Genomic DNA, 14489 nt, shown 5'->3' with positions numbered 1-14489 from the left:
ATGCTCTAATGGTACTCTCTTAACAGTGACTCAAAAAGTAATTAGCTTTCAGAACAAAGCAAAGTTCAGTGCTATAGAAAGAGGATATTGGATTTAATTGCTATAGTGATAAATGTTAACTTTAAGAACTTCTTTACATGTACTCTTGGACTTGTGAAAAAAAAAATTCTAACCTGTATAAAAACCTTGTTTTTAGAAGACATGTTTTAGTGGTTTTGGATCCATCTGGTGAAAATACAACTACTACCACCACCCATCCCCAAACCTTTGCATAAGTGGCTAGTAGGCTTGTACTTGAGTATCCTGTTTTATTCAGTATAGTTAGTAATGAAGTTCTTCTTTTGATTTTATCCATCTTTGTAAGCTATGTTTTTCAGCTATGCTAACTATTAAAACCAAGTGATAAGCCAGCCAAGTAATCTTATTTGAATGTGTGTCTGCAGAAATTTAGAAACATCTGGCAATAGTGATGCCATTTTTATGAGCCTTAAGGACAAGTGAGGTCATTACTGCCCCTCAAAATGGCTATAGTATAATGTTGAAGTGTTTTCATAAGATTTAATTAAAATTTTAATGTAACTTGTTCTAAGCTTAATGGAACAAGTTAATTGCATGAAAAAAACCAAGTGAAATTATTATTTATTATAAAATAAGCTGAATTTAGAACTCAAGTTGTGGTTTTAAAATGTATGAAAGCAAGATTAAAAAATAACAAAAACCAATAGTGGAGTGTTCAGCACTAAGTGAGATATCTCTATCACACCCTCTAAAGCTGAGGGCCCATTGTGGTAGAGGTGGCAGAAAGAATGTACGAACCAATGCGCTGGAGAGATGGCTTAGTCATTAATGTGCTTGTCTGCAAAGCTTAAGGACCTAGGTTTGACTCACCAGAACCGAGGTAAACCAGATGCACAAGGTGGCACATGTGTCTGTAGTTTGTTTGCAGTGGCTAGAGGCCCTGGTGTGCCCATTCTCCCCTAATCGCTCTCCAAGAGATATAAAGCAAGAGAGACAGAGAATGGGCACGCCAGGGCCTCAGCCATTACAATGGAACTCCAGATGCATATGCTACCTAGTGGGCATGTGTGACCTTGCCTCACCTTTGTGCGTCTGGCTTATGTGGGATCTGGAGAGTTGCACATGGGTCCTTAGGCTTTGTAGGCAAGTGCCTTAACTGCTGAGTCATCTCTCCAGCCCTCTCTTTCTAATATTTAAAAAATTATTTCTTTGAAAGAGACAGAGAGGCACAGAATGAGAGGGGGGAGAATGGGTGCATCAGGGCCTCCAGCTGTTGCAAATGAACTCCAGATGCATGTGCCACCTTGCGCATCTGGCTTAGTGGGTCTTGGGGAATTGAACCTTAGTCTTTTGGCTTTACAGGCAAATGCCTTAACTGCTAAGCCATCTCTCCAACTGTGTCAAATAAATAAATAAAAATAAAATTATAAAAAGAACTTTAAGTCTGGTGTGGTGGCACACACCTTTAATCCCAGCCCTTGGGAGGCAGCGGTAGGAGGATCACTGTAAGTTCAAGGCTACCTTGAGACTACATAGTGAATTCCAGGTCAGATTGGGCTAGAATGAGACCCTACCTCAAAAAATAAAATAAATAAAATAAAATAATAAAAGAATGTAAGAGCCAAAGGAAGGGGAGGAGTGCTTTCAAAAGCCATCTTTCAGACACAAAGTAGCCATTGCATTCATGACCTCACAGTGGCTCTCACTAGCAACATAAGACCTGCAAAAAAAACAAAAAAAAAAAGGCAAAATATGAAAAAGATGACAACAGAATTGAAGAGGTACTTGCCGGAAAGGAGTTAAGTAGAAGGGGAGGGGAGATAAGAGAGGGTGGTGGGAGGGAATTATGATAGGGTAGTGTATATGTATGGAAGTTGTCAATATAAGGTTTAAAAAGAGCTGGAAAGTTGGCTCAATGGTTAAGCCACCTGACTGCAGAGCCTAATGACTTGAGTTTGATTCCCCAGTACCCATGGGAAGTCAGATGTACAAAGTAGTGCATGCATCTAGAGTCTGTCTGTAACAGCTAAAGGCCCTGGTGTGCACCCATGCCTTTAATCCCAGCACTTGGGAGGCAGAGATAGAAAGATTGCCATGAGTTTGAGGCCACCCTGAGACTAGATAGTGAATTCCAGGTCAGTCTGGGCTAGAGTGAAACCCTACCTCAAAAAACAAAAACAAAGTTAAAAAAGTTATTTTTAAGGAAAAAAATGTAGCAAATTGTTCTCAGTTACATTACTGTTACCAAAAGGAGTGGAATTGTTAACAGTATTTATTCAAAAGAGCACATAGTTTTTATGTCATCAGTAAGTAAAATAAATAAAGTTTGTTTAGTTGTGCTTGATAAATCTTTTGTTATTTTTGGTTTTTCCAGGTAGGGTTTCACTGTAGTCCAAACTGACCTGGAATTCATTATGGAGTCTCAGGGTGGCCTCGAACTCACAGTGATCTTCCTACCTCTGCCTCCCGAGTGCTGGGATTAAAGGCGTGCACCACAAGTACTGGGCTTTCTTTTCTTTTCTTTCTTTCCTTCTTTCTTTCTTTTTTTTATAAATAATTTATTTATTTGAAAGAGAGAGAGAGAGAGGGAGAGACATACAGACAAATAGAGAATGGATGCTCTAGGACCCCTAGCCACTGCAAATGAGTTCCAGATGCATATGCCACACCTTGTACATCTGGTGTTATTTGGGTCCTGGGGAATTGAACCCAGGTCCTTAGGCTTTGCAGGCAAGCTGCTGAGCCATCTCTCCAGCCCACTTTTCTTTCTTTCTTTTTTTATTTCTTTCTTTGTGTTTTCTTTTTTCAAGGTAGGGTTTCAGTCTAGTCCAGGCTGACCTGGAACTCACTCTGTAGCCATGTCCTGGACTCAAACTCATTGTGATCCTCCTATCTCCATCTCCCTAGTGATGGGGCTAAAGGTATGCACCACCACGCCCCACTGATGTTATTTCATAACTTTCCATTTCTGTGTATGGTTTACATGGTCATAATTTATTGGTTTGCTGTACAATGTATAATAATTGTAAATAAGTATACATACCTATGATTTCCTCATTTCAAACTTTTAAGCTATATGAGATATGGTAAAATAGTTACCACTATTTTATTAACAGGTTCTTGGAGTTTTTAAACTAAGAGTCTCCAGATTTGCTTCATTGGAAGTCTGTAAACATTTTGAAACTATATGTAACCTTTTGTAAGTTTACCATTTCTCTGGGAGAGGGTGTACAGATTTCAACAAATCCTAGAAAGGATCTGTCATCTCCACCAAAACTGAAAATCTTTGCTGCTGAAGATAGGGACTCCAATGATACCATTTATCCAGTCTTAACCTCTCGTCAGGTTTAATGGATATATGGGATGTCATTACTGTCGTTACTCAAGCCCACAGTATGACTGGATTTTTAAAATTTATATACACATGCATATATATGTGTGTGTATGTATGTATATATATGTGTGTATACATAAATTATGAATTTCCATGAGAATAGCCAAAAGGGTTCATATTTTATATTTTGTCTTTGGTGATAGCTTAGATCCATGGATGTTAAAATGTTGAGCAAATCATATTGATTAATTCATAATGCTACTTGTGAATGTACTTAGAGAAATAGCACATGTGCACACTTGTGTATATCTGGAATTTACATTTAATATTCTTGGGGTTCTCTCTATTAGTTCCTGGATATTTAAGAGAATTGGAAATCAAATATTGGTTGGTGAACATGTTGCTTTACAATATAAATTATTGGCTGTAAAGTGCTATGTTCAAAAGTCTGGGATAGCTATGCATGGTGTTGCAAACCTGTAATCATAGCTACTTAAAAGGCTGAGAAAGGATGATCTGAAATTTGAGACTAGATTGGGCAACAGAGCAAGGCCCTGTCTTAATTTTTTGTTTTTGAGGTAGGGTCTCACTCTAGCTTAGGCTGACCTGGAATTTACTATGTAGTCTCAGGGTGGCCTTGAATTCATGGCAATCCTCCTACCTCTGCCTCCTGAGTGCTAGAATTAAATAAAGGCATGTGTCACTACACCAAGCCCTGTCTTATACTTTTGAAGGGGAAGAGAATAGGGATTTAGCTCAGCGTTAAAGTACTTGCCTAATCATGTATGAGGTCTTGGGTTCAATCCCAGTACTACCCCTCCCTCAGATCTTAAAATCAAACAAAAAAGTCTGAAGTAGCCTAGTGAATTACTGTTTTTCAGTGCAGAGGTCTACCTGTTGTGGATCAAGCAAACAAACAAACTTGTGTTTCTTTTTGTCTCTTAAGAGGTGCTGGAGTAACAGATCCTAATGTCTTTATTATTAGTATCTTTCGGATTGTCCTGCCTCTACCTTTTCAGCAATTTCCTATAGGCACATACACACATACAACCACAACTGGTCATTACTACCTCTCTATTTTTATTCTTCCCTTCCCTTTTTCTTCCTCTTGCCCTTGCCATTTCCTTCCCTTTCCCTTTTTTTTTTTTTAAATTATTTGTGGGCTGGAGAGATGGCTTAGCGGTTAAGCGCTTGCCTGTGAAGGCTAAGAACCCCAGTTTGAGGCTCGATTCCCCAGGACCCGTGTTAGCCAGATGCACAAGGGGGCGCACGTGTCTGGAGTTCGTTTGCATTGGCTGGAGGTCCTGGCGCTCCCATTTTCTCTCTCCATCTGTCTCTTTCTCTGGCTGTCACTCTCAAATAAATAACAATAAACAATTTTTTTAAAAAAAATATTTATTTATTTGCAAGCACAGAAAGTCAGAGAGAGAAAATGGGTGCTCCAGGGCCTCTGTCCATTGCAGATGAACTCCACATACATCTGGATTTATGTAGTTACTGGAGAATCAAACCCAGGTCAATAGGACTTGCAGGCAAGCACCTTCACCACTGAGCCATCTCTCCAGCCTCTTTTTTTTCCCTTCCCACTTTCCCCCTTTCCCCCTTTCCCTTTTCTTGGTGCACCAGGGCCTTCTGACCCTGCAAACTAACTCCAGAAGCATATATTACTTTGTGTGTCTGGCTTTATGCAGGTACTGTGGAATGGAATCCCGGGCCAGCAGGCTTTGCAAGCAAGTGCCTTTAACTACTGAGCCATTTGTCCAGCACCCTGTTTTTATTTATACATTCTTCATGATATATATATATTAGTGTGTGTGTGTAGAATTCCTGTTGTCTGAATGATAATCTGCAGTATCATAAAGTTATTCCTAGAGCTCCTGCTGTTCAAGAAGATCATAGTCCTTATGGAGGAGTCTCTTGTTTGAAATCATACACAAATATATATATAAATTTGTTACCAGTGCTTGTGATGTAGGATTTTGGGTTCAAGAGGGGTCTCTCAGAATTTATGGATCCCAAGTTTTGGGTTCTGTCCTACATTTAATAAAGAATTAATAAAGATGGACTCAAGAAGGATAAAGTATGAATTATTAAGCTTATTGAGGAGAATATCAAATTGTGGGGTTTATTTAAGGGAGAAGTTGCAAACTGTGGGGTTTATTTTTGGGAGATTGGGATCTAGGAAGGAAAGCTAGAACAGAGTCATAAACACATGGGTAGTAGGAATCTAGGAGTTTGTGTAGGGAGACAGAAACCAGCATGGTGTCTGCCATGAGTTTTCAGAGAAGACAAATGATGAGGCCCAAGGAAAATAATGAGAGCAGATATCAAACAGAGACCGAGATTCAGAGGAGAAATGAGTAATGAAGATGGTTACACTCATGGTTATCTGGAGTTCAATGAAATTATACAGGTAGCAAGTCAGGAGTTGGTGAGGGCACCCACGTGGTAGATCTGGAGTGTAAGAAAAATATACACATGGTAGATTCAAAAATCAGAGGAAAGGGCTGGAGAGATGGCTTAGCAGTTAAGCGCTTGCCTGTGAAGCCTAAGGACCCCGATTCGAGGCTTGATTCCCCAGGACCCATGTTAGCCATATGCACAAGGGAGCGCACACGTCTGGAGTTCGTTTGCAGTGGCTGGAAGCCCTGGCGCACCCATTCTCCCCCCCCCCCCCATTTGCCTCTTTCTCTCTCTGTCTGTCACTCTCAAATAAATAAATAAAATAAACAAAAAATATTTTAAAAATCAGAGGAAAATCATGTATGTAATCAAAGAGAGAAGTTACCTCAAACTACAAAGCAGAGACAAGCAGAAAAGCCTTCCAAACTAAAAACAGTTTTATGCTCTGGCCAAGTAAGGGGAAGCCAGATTCACAAGTATCCTTATGGCCCTAGTGAAGAGAGGTAGGCAGGCCTAGCAGAGAAGCTTGACTGAGCTAAGTGAGTCTAACACAGTAAGAAGACAGAATCCTTTATAGGCAAGGGGGAGACCTGATTGGTTGGTAGGCCAGCCTATTCAGAGCTATCTGTATAGGTAGCGTGCTAGACTGGGCAGCAGGGGGCACCATAGATCAGTCTTGATTCCATATGTCAGAGCCTTGATCCCTAACTGAAACTGCCTAAAAAAGTTACCTTTGAGCCAGGTGTGGTGGCACAGGCCTTTAATCCCAGCACTCGGGAGGCAGAGGTAGGAGGATTGCCATGAGTTCAAGGCCACCCTGAGATGACAGAGTTAATTCCAGGTTGGCCTCGACCAGAGTGAGACCCTACCTTGAAAAACCACAGAACAAAACAAAACAAACAAATAAAAAAAAAAAACCTACCTTTCTTCTGTCTTCTTTCAGTGTTAAGGGTTATCATGGTCTAGGTAGACTCTGTGTTGCAGTCAGATTCCCATTGCTGGCAGAAAACACTGACCAAGAGCAGGTTGTAGGGAAAAAACAAAGGCTTATTTTGGCTTACATACTCAAGGGGAAGCTCTATGATGACAGGGGAAAATGATGACATGAGTAGAGGGTGTTATCATGTATCACCTCCTAGACAACCTCAGATGGAGAACAACAGGAGAGTGTGCCAAACACTGGCAAGAAGAAGCTGGCCATAACACCCATAAGCCCATCCCCAACAATGCATTGCCTCTAGGAGGCAGTTCCCAAATCCCCATCAGCTGGAGACTTAACATTCAGAACACCTAAGTTTATGGAGGACACCTGAATCAAACCACTACACCCTGGAAGAAATGGATTTGAATTAGAATTTGGAATGATGGCATTCCAAATATGCCATGGGACTTTGCCATTGGATTATAGCATAGGCCCATGATACATGAGAAATGGGTTCTATATTTTCAGTAACAAAGTAGGTTTGATGTATCTTCCAAAACATGAAATAGCTTTTTTGGTTACTGTGTGGCATTGCCCAAAGTGACTCATAATATTTCCTTGTATAGCCCATTGCTATTGACCCAGAGTAGCATAGAGTACTACTTAAGGGGCTAGAACATGTGGACAGAGAACATGAGTGAGCCCACCCATGGTTCTCTTTAAAGAGAATACAAAAATCGGTAGGATGGCTGGAGATTGCTTAGTGGTTAAGGTACTTGCCTGTGAAGCCTAAGAACACAAGCTTGATTCTTTAGTACGCCAGATATACAAGGTGGCACATGCATCTGGAGTCCATTTGCAGTGGCTAGAGGCCCTGGTGTGCCCATTCATTTTTTTCTGTCTCTCAAATAGATTTTTTGTTTGTTTGTTTGTGTTTTTATTTTTTCAAGGTAGGGTCTCATTCTAGCCCAGGTTGACCTGGAATTCACTCTGTAGTCTCAAGATGGCCTCAAACTCAGGGCTGTCCTCCTACCTCTGTCCGAGTGCTAGGATTAAAGGTGTGCACCACCATGCCTGGCTTCAAATAAGTATTTTTCAAAAATTGGTAGGCCCCATTTGGGAGTCATTGAACAACAGGTGAGTTGCCTTATTTATTTATTTATTTATTTTTGGTTTTTCGAGATAGGGTTTCATTCTTTTCCCAGTTTACCTGGAATTCACTATGCAGTCTTAGGTAAATGGCCTTTAACTCATGGCGATTCTCCTACCTCTGCCTCCCTAGTGCTGGGATTGAAGGCATATGCTACCATGCCAGGCTGCCTTTTTTGGGTTTTTTGTTTTTTTGAGGTGCGGTCTCACTCTGGCTCAGGCTCACCTGGAATTCACTATGTAGTCTCAGGGTGGCCTTGAACTCACAGCAGTCCTCCTACCTCTGCCTCCTGAGTGCTGGGATTAAAGGTGTGCGCTGCCATGCCCAGCTTTTTTTTTTTTTTTTTTTTTTAAGGTAGGGTCTCACTCTAGCTCAGCCTGACATGGAATTCACTGTGGTCTTGAACTCATGGAGATCCTCCTATCTCTGCCTCCCAAGTGCTGGGGCTAAAAGCATGCACCACCATGCCCGGTTTCAAGTTGCCTTTTTTTTTTTTTTTTTTTTTTTTTTGATCAGGCTAAGTAGAACTTTTATTGTTAAATTTTTTTTTATTTTAGTTTTTCGAGGTGGGGTCTTGCTCTCGCCACAGTGACCTGGAATTCACTATGTAGTCTCAGGCTGGCCTGGTGAACTCACAGCAATCCTCCTCCTTCTGCCTCCTGAGTGCTGGGATTAAAAAGGTGTGTGGGCTGGAGAGATGGCCTAGCAGTTAAGTGCTTGCCTATGAAGCCTAAGGACCCCGGTTCGAGGCTCGGTTCCCCAGGTCCCATGTTAGCCAGATGCACAAGGGGACGCACGCATCTGGAGTTCGTTTGCAGAGGCTGGAAGCCCTGGTGCGCCCATTCTCTCTTTCTCCCTCTATCTGTCCTTTTCTCTGTGTCTGTCGCTCTCAAATAAATAAATAAATAAATAAAATTAAAAAAAATATTTAAAAAAAAGGTGTGTGTCACCATGCCCTGTTGTTAAATTTATTTATTTGTAATTTCTTTTTAAATGAAAGAGAGAAGGAGAAAGAGAATTGGTGTGCCAGTGCCTCCTGCTATTGCAGTCGAATCCAGATGCATGTACTACCTAGTGCACATGTGATCTTGCATGCTTGTGTCACCTTGTGCATCTGGCTTATGTGGGACCTGGAGAGTCGAACATGGGTCCTTAGGCTTTGCAGGCAAGCACCTTACTGCTAAGTCATCTCTACAGCCCTGTTAAATTTACTTTTGAAAAGAACTTGTAAATTCTATGATTTTGTTGAAGATGCCTACTATGCCTCTGGAGTGGAATTCTTCTCCTTCTACTATGCCCTGAATTCTTATATTGGATCTTTTCATAGTGTCCCGAATATCTTGAAATTCCCACTCATACTTTTCTATAAGTTTGTCTTTCTCTTTGTTGGACTGCATTAGGTCTGCCACCTGATCTTCTAGCTTAGATATTCTGTCCTCTCCCTCATCCATCCTACTGGTGAGATTTTCTACAGAGTTTTTTATTTCATTAACTGTGTTCTTCATTGCTAGTAATTCTGACTGGTTTTTCTTTATTATTTCTATTTCTCTATTTATGTCTTGTATTGCCTTCTTTATTTCATTAAATTGGTGTCCTGCCTCTTCTTTGATTCCTTTGATTTCCTCTTTGATTTCCTCTTTGATTTCTTCTTTGATTGTTTTCATGTGTTCTTTGACCTCTTTGAACATATTTATAATTATTCTTTTGAACTCTTTCTCAGGCATTTCCTCTAACTCTTTCTCACTGGAGGACATTTCTGATGCATTAATACTTTTAGGTGGATTTATATCGTCTTGCTTTTTAGTGTTTCTTGTGTTATAATGTATATATTTTTGCATCTTGGATTAAGTTAATGCTTGGATTTTCTAGCTAGCTGTGTATTCTTAGCTGTATCAATTGATTTGATGTAATATATTTTCAGGGTAGGACCTTAAGGTATTAGGTGTGGCTCTTAAGACTCTCAGAGTATCTACAAAGATGTTCTTAGGGGTTGAGTTTCCCTGCTATAGGAGTATTCAAGCAGGCTGAGTGGAATAATATACTGGTAGATTCTAAAATTTAACTAAACACTGTACCCATTCCATCAAAAACAGCCCCGAGTATGTATGCAAGAGTAGTTATTATAATGACCAGATCCTCTATCAACAAAGAGGCTTAGATTTCTGGTCTATTGAGGTATCCAAGTCAGTTTGTGACCAGGTGAGACCCTTCCCTGGTGCAATCCCAGTTACCTTGGGTGATTGTGGTCTCAGTCAAGTTGCTGCCTGGGTCGTCGGGCTGCTGTTCTGATTTCTGGAGCTGGGCACTTGCTTTTCCTACGGGGCAAACTGAGTCGCTGCTGCCGCCTCTGCAGCTGTTATAGCTGCCTCCCCCGGAGCCCCCACCGCTGCTGAAGCTGCCGTTGCCGTGTCCACCGGTGCTGCTCACCCCGAAGTCGCTCCTGGGTCCGCTGCTGCTGGGGCCACTGGTACCGGTGCTGGAGCCGCTGAAGTTGCTGCCGAATTCTGCTCCTGCTTGGGTCCCGCCGTCAGCCCAAGTTGGCGTGGCCGGGTCCCGGGCCGCTGCTGTGTTCGCTGGAGCTGGGTTCAGGCGGCGGGTGAGGGGAGGGAGCCGCGGCTGCTCTGGTTGTATCGCTGTTCCACGCGTGCTTTTACCTCGCGGTCTGCTCCCCCCTCCGTTGCTCGCTGCCGCTCTCCCCTCACGTTTCCCGAGTTGCGGAGAGCGCGGTGTGAGGGGAAAATCCCGCACCTGGCTTGTCCTGCGGCTCGAGCCGAGAGTCTGGCGGTTTTCTGCCGCTCCGCGGTTGCGGCGGGTAGCCGAGCTGCCCCGGAGCCGCTGTTCCCGGCTGTGCAGGCTCTGGATGCTCTATAACTCTTCCACTTCTCCGCTGCCGCCTCAACTTCCTATACACCTCACTTTTTAGTAAAAGTGTGTATTTTGCTGAGTTTTTTTTGGTCTTCCCCCCCCAGGCTGTTTTGGCGTGGTACCTACGCCGCCATCTTAACCGGAAGTCCCCCCAAGAACTTGTAAATTCTAAATAGTAACCCTTAACCAATTAAAAGACAAATTGTACTAATATCTAATGGGGTAGCTATTATAATTTGCTTTATTTTGTTACTATAGAATGGATATTAAATGCCCATAGGGACAGTCTAACAACTCCGAAACTTTTCCTGCTTACATGGTTTAGCTGGTAAGATTATAGAATGAGAGAAGTGAAGAGGCTTTCAGATTATTAGTGGAGACCTTTTGCTCACTAATATTGTTTTGTAGTGTGCATGGAGTTCTTCTACCTCTTACCAACATTGTTAGTTAGTTAAAATCTGTGTTCCTTTTTGTTTGCCTTTGTATTGATTGATTTGGTAAGGACTGTTGGAGAGTTGTTAAAATGAGGACCAGAGCCTGGTGTGGTGGCGCATACCTTGAATCCCAGCACTTGGGAGGCTGAGGTAGGAGGATTGTCATGAATTTTAGGTCAGCCTGGAGCTACAGAGTGAATTCCAGCTCAATCTTGAACAAACTAACAAGTAAAAAATAAAAGTATAGGTCAGGGCTGGAGAAATGGCTTAGCGGTTAAGGCGTTTGCTTGCAAAGTCAAAGGATCCCAGTTCAATTCTCCAGGACCCACATAAACCAGATGCACAAGGGGGCACATGCTTCTGGAGTTTGTTTGCAGTGGCTGGAGGCCCCAGCACGCCTATTCTCTCTCTCTGTCTCTCCACTGTCTGCCTTTTTTTTTTGGAAAGGTGAGCGCGTCTGTGACACTGCGCTCATACTTGGCTGTATGATATAGCTTCATTCCAATAAGCGTATCTGCTTCCAGTGCTGCCCAGTGTTTAGCAAACAACTAGGATTTCTTAAGATATGCTCAGTATATTACTTTAAGAATAATTTTTTTTCTTTGGTCTTTCAAGGTAGGATCTCACGCTAGCTCAGGCTGACCTGGAATTCACTATGTAGTCTTAGGGTGGTCTGGGACTCAGCAATCCTCCTACCTCTGCCTCCTGAGTGCTGGGCTTAAATGGGTGCACCACAAACCACGCCTGGCTTGATTACATTCCTTTATGGTGTGGTGAATTGCTTATGCAGAATTCTTGTTTGGTCTAATGCAGTCAGCATTTATGGAGAGCCACTAAAACCGGCATTATGAGGTTTATTACTTCTTTCTTGTAGAATTTTTGTTGAAGGCATCTCCTTGATCTCAGTCCCTGTTGATGCTATTACTACCATACTACTGGTACTTTAACAGCTGATCTAGAGGACTAATACTGAACACAGAATGAGCTAGTATTTAATGGACAAAAGCTTATGTCCAAAGGGAGATTTGTATTGATGAGAGATTATGTAATGGCTAGAAATACAGTCTTTGGAGATGGATTTCCTGAGCTTGACTTTTGCTTTTGCTACTTTCTCGTTGTGTGGCACTTCATCTCTTGGCACACCAGCTTTTTCACATGTAAAATAATAATGGTAATTGTATCTACCTCGACACGGTCAGGAGAAGTTCCTGAGCTTGCACATATAAATGCTTAGAGCATACCTGGCTGCTCTAAGCATCATTAATATATTTTTCCTTTTTTAAAAATTATTAATTTGTGAGCTGGGTGTGGTGGCGCATGCCTTTAATCCCAGTGTTTGGAAGACAGGTAGGAGGACTATTGTGAGTCCTGTGAGGCCACCCTGAGACTACGTTGTGAATTCCAGGTCAGTCTGGGCTAGAGTGAGACCCTACCTCCAAAAAACAACAACAAAATTATTAATCTGTAAACAGAGAGAGAAAGACAATGAGAGAGGGAATGGGTGTGCCAGGGCCTGTTGCCACTGCAAACTCCTGATGTATACACCGCTTGGTGCATCTGGCTAGGGATGCAACTTGGGAGTTGAACCCAGGCCATCAGGCTTTGTAAGCAAGTGCCTTTAACAGCTGAGCCATCTCTCTAGCTCTCACTAATATATTAATTTTTAAAATTATTTTATGTATGTATTTTGGTTTTCGAGGTAGGGTCTGCCTCTAGCCCAGGATGACTTGGAATTCACTATGGAGTCTCAGGGTGGCCTTGAACTCATAGTGATCTTCCTACCTCTGCCTCCCAAGTGCTGGGATTATAGGCATGCACCACCATGCCCAGCTATTATTTTATGTATTTGAGGTGGGAGGGGAGAGAATATTAGAATGGGTATGCCAAGGCCTCCTCCCATTGTATGTGAAATCTAGACACATGTGCCACTTTTTGTATCTGGCATTTCATGAGTACTGGGAATTAAACCCAGGCCAGTAGGCTTTGCAAGAAAGTGCCTTTAACTGCTGAGACACCTTCCCAGCATCATCATTATTATTTTTTTTTTAAAGATGCTTCAACTTTTATATCAATATCTCAAGGTTTTTTTTAAAATTTTTTTTGTTGTTCATTTTTTATTTATTTATTTGAGAGCAACAGACATAGAGAGAAAGACAGATAAAGGGAGAGAGAATGGGCGCGCCAGGGCTTCCAGCCACTGCAAACGAACTCCAGACGCATGCGCCCCCTTGTGCATCTGGCTAACGTGGGACCTGGGGAACCAGCCTCGAACCAGGGTCCTTAGGCTTCACAGGCAAGCGCTTAACCACTAAGCCATCTCTCCAGCCCTCAGCATCATTATTATTAATATTACATAGTGATCCTCTCTCCCCTCAGATCTTGGTACCAGGAAAAGCTGTCTTTCCTTTGTTTATCCCACTTATTTATGACTCCTTGTTTTTTTTCAAGGTAGGGTCTTGCCCTAGCCCACACTGACCTGAAATTCACTATTGTAGTCTCAGGCTGGCCTTAAACTCATGACAGTCCTCCTACCTCCCCCCCCCCCCGCCAAATGCTGAGATTGAAGGTGTGTGCCACCACACTTGGCACATCATCATAACTCTTGAAACCAATGCTATATCTCTTTTTGGAGGGAGCTCAGAGTCTAATGAGTTAGTGGCCTTTTCTTTACAACTGTATGGGGATCTTGTCACATATGGTTTGCTTGGTAAGCTTACCTTATTTTAAATAATAGTTATTCTAATTTATTTATTAGAGAGAGAGAGAGAAAAGAGAGAAAGAAGAGAGAGAGAATGGGTGTGCCAGGGCCTCTAGGCACTGCAAACGAACTTCTGATGCATGTGTATCTGGCTTATGTAGCACCTGGAGGATGGAACCTGGGTCCTTCGGCTTCGTAGGCAAGTGCCTTAACTGCTAAGCCATCTCTCCAGCCCCAAGTTACCTTGTTTTGTTTGTTTGTTTTTGTTTTTGAGGTAGGTTCTTACTCTAGCATAGGCTGACCTGGAATTCACTATGTAGTTTCAGGGTGGCATCAAATTCTCAGCGATACTACTACGTCTGCCTCCTGAGTGCTGGGACTAAACCTGTGTACCACCACACCTGGCTTAAAGTTACCTTTCAGTTCCTCTTATATTCCTCCCTCATTTTCTTTCTCTTTGCCTAACATCTTCACCTCTTTCTAATTGTGTGTTAGTTGCTTTTTGTGTAGCCGTGACCAAATACTTGAGGTTTCTGAGGGTTCAACTTCTGTTGTTTGGCCCCATGTGTTTGGCCCACCTCCCTAAGTTTCCACAATCTCCTCAAATAGCATCATCAACTGAAGGCCAAGCATTCAAAACAGATTCATATTAAAACTATCACAAA

At 42.2% G+C, this 14489-nt stretch overlaps 1 non-coding gene across 1 annotated transcript; it reads left to right on the top strand.

The window, feature by feature from the left end:
* Positions 1-404: 404 nt before the first annotated feature.
* On the top strand, positions 405-533 carry LOC123461344. The gene has a single exon (XR_006637631.1). It is a non-coding gene; the product is annotated as a small nucleolar RNA SNORA33 (small nucleolar RNA).
* The last annotated feature ends 13956 nt before the right edge of the window (positions 534-14489 follow it).

The sequence above is a fragment of the Jaculus jaculus genome, chromosome 5, assembly GCF_020740685.1.
Source record: "Jaculus jaculus isolate mJacJac1 chromosome 5, mJacJac1.mat.Y.cur, whole genome shotgun sequence".
NCBI classification, from domain to species: Eukaryota; Metazoa; Chordata; class Mammalia; order Rodentia; family Dipodidae; genus Jaculus; species Jaculus jaculus.
Note: the sequence above shows the minus strand (reverse complement) of the source record. Positions and strands in the feature narration are given on the sequence as shown.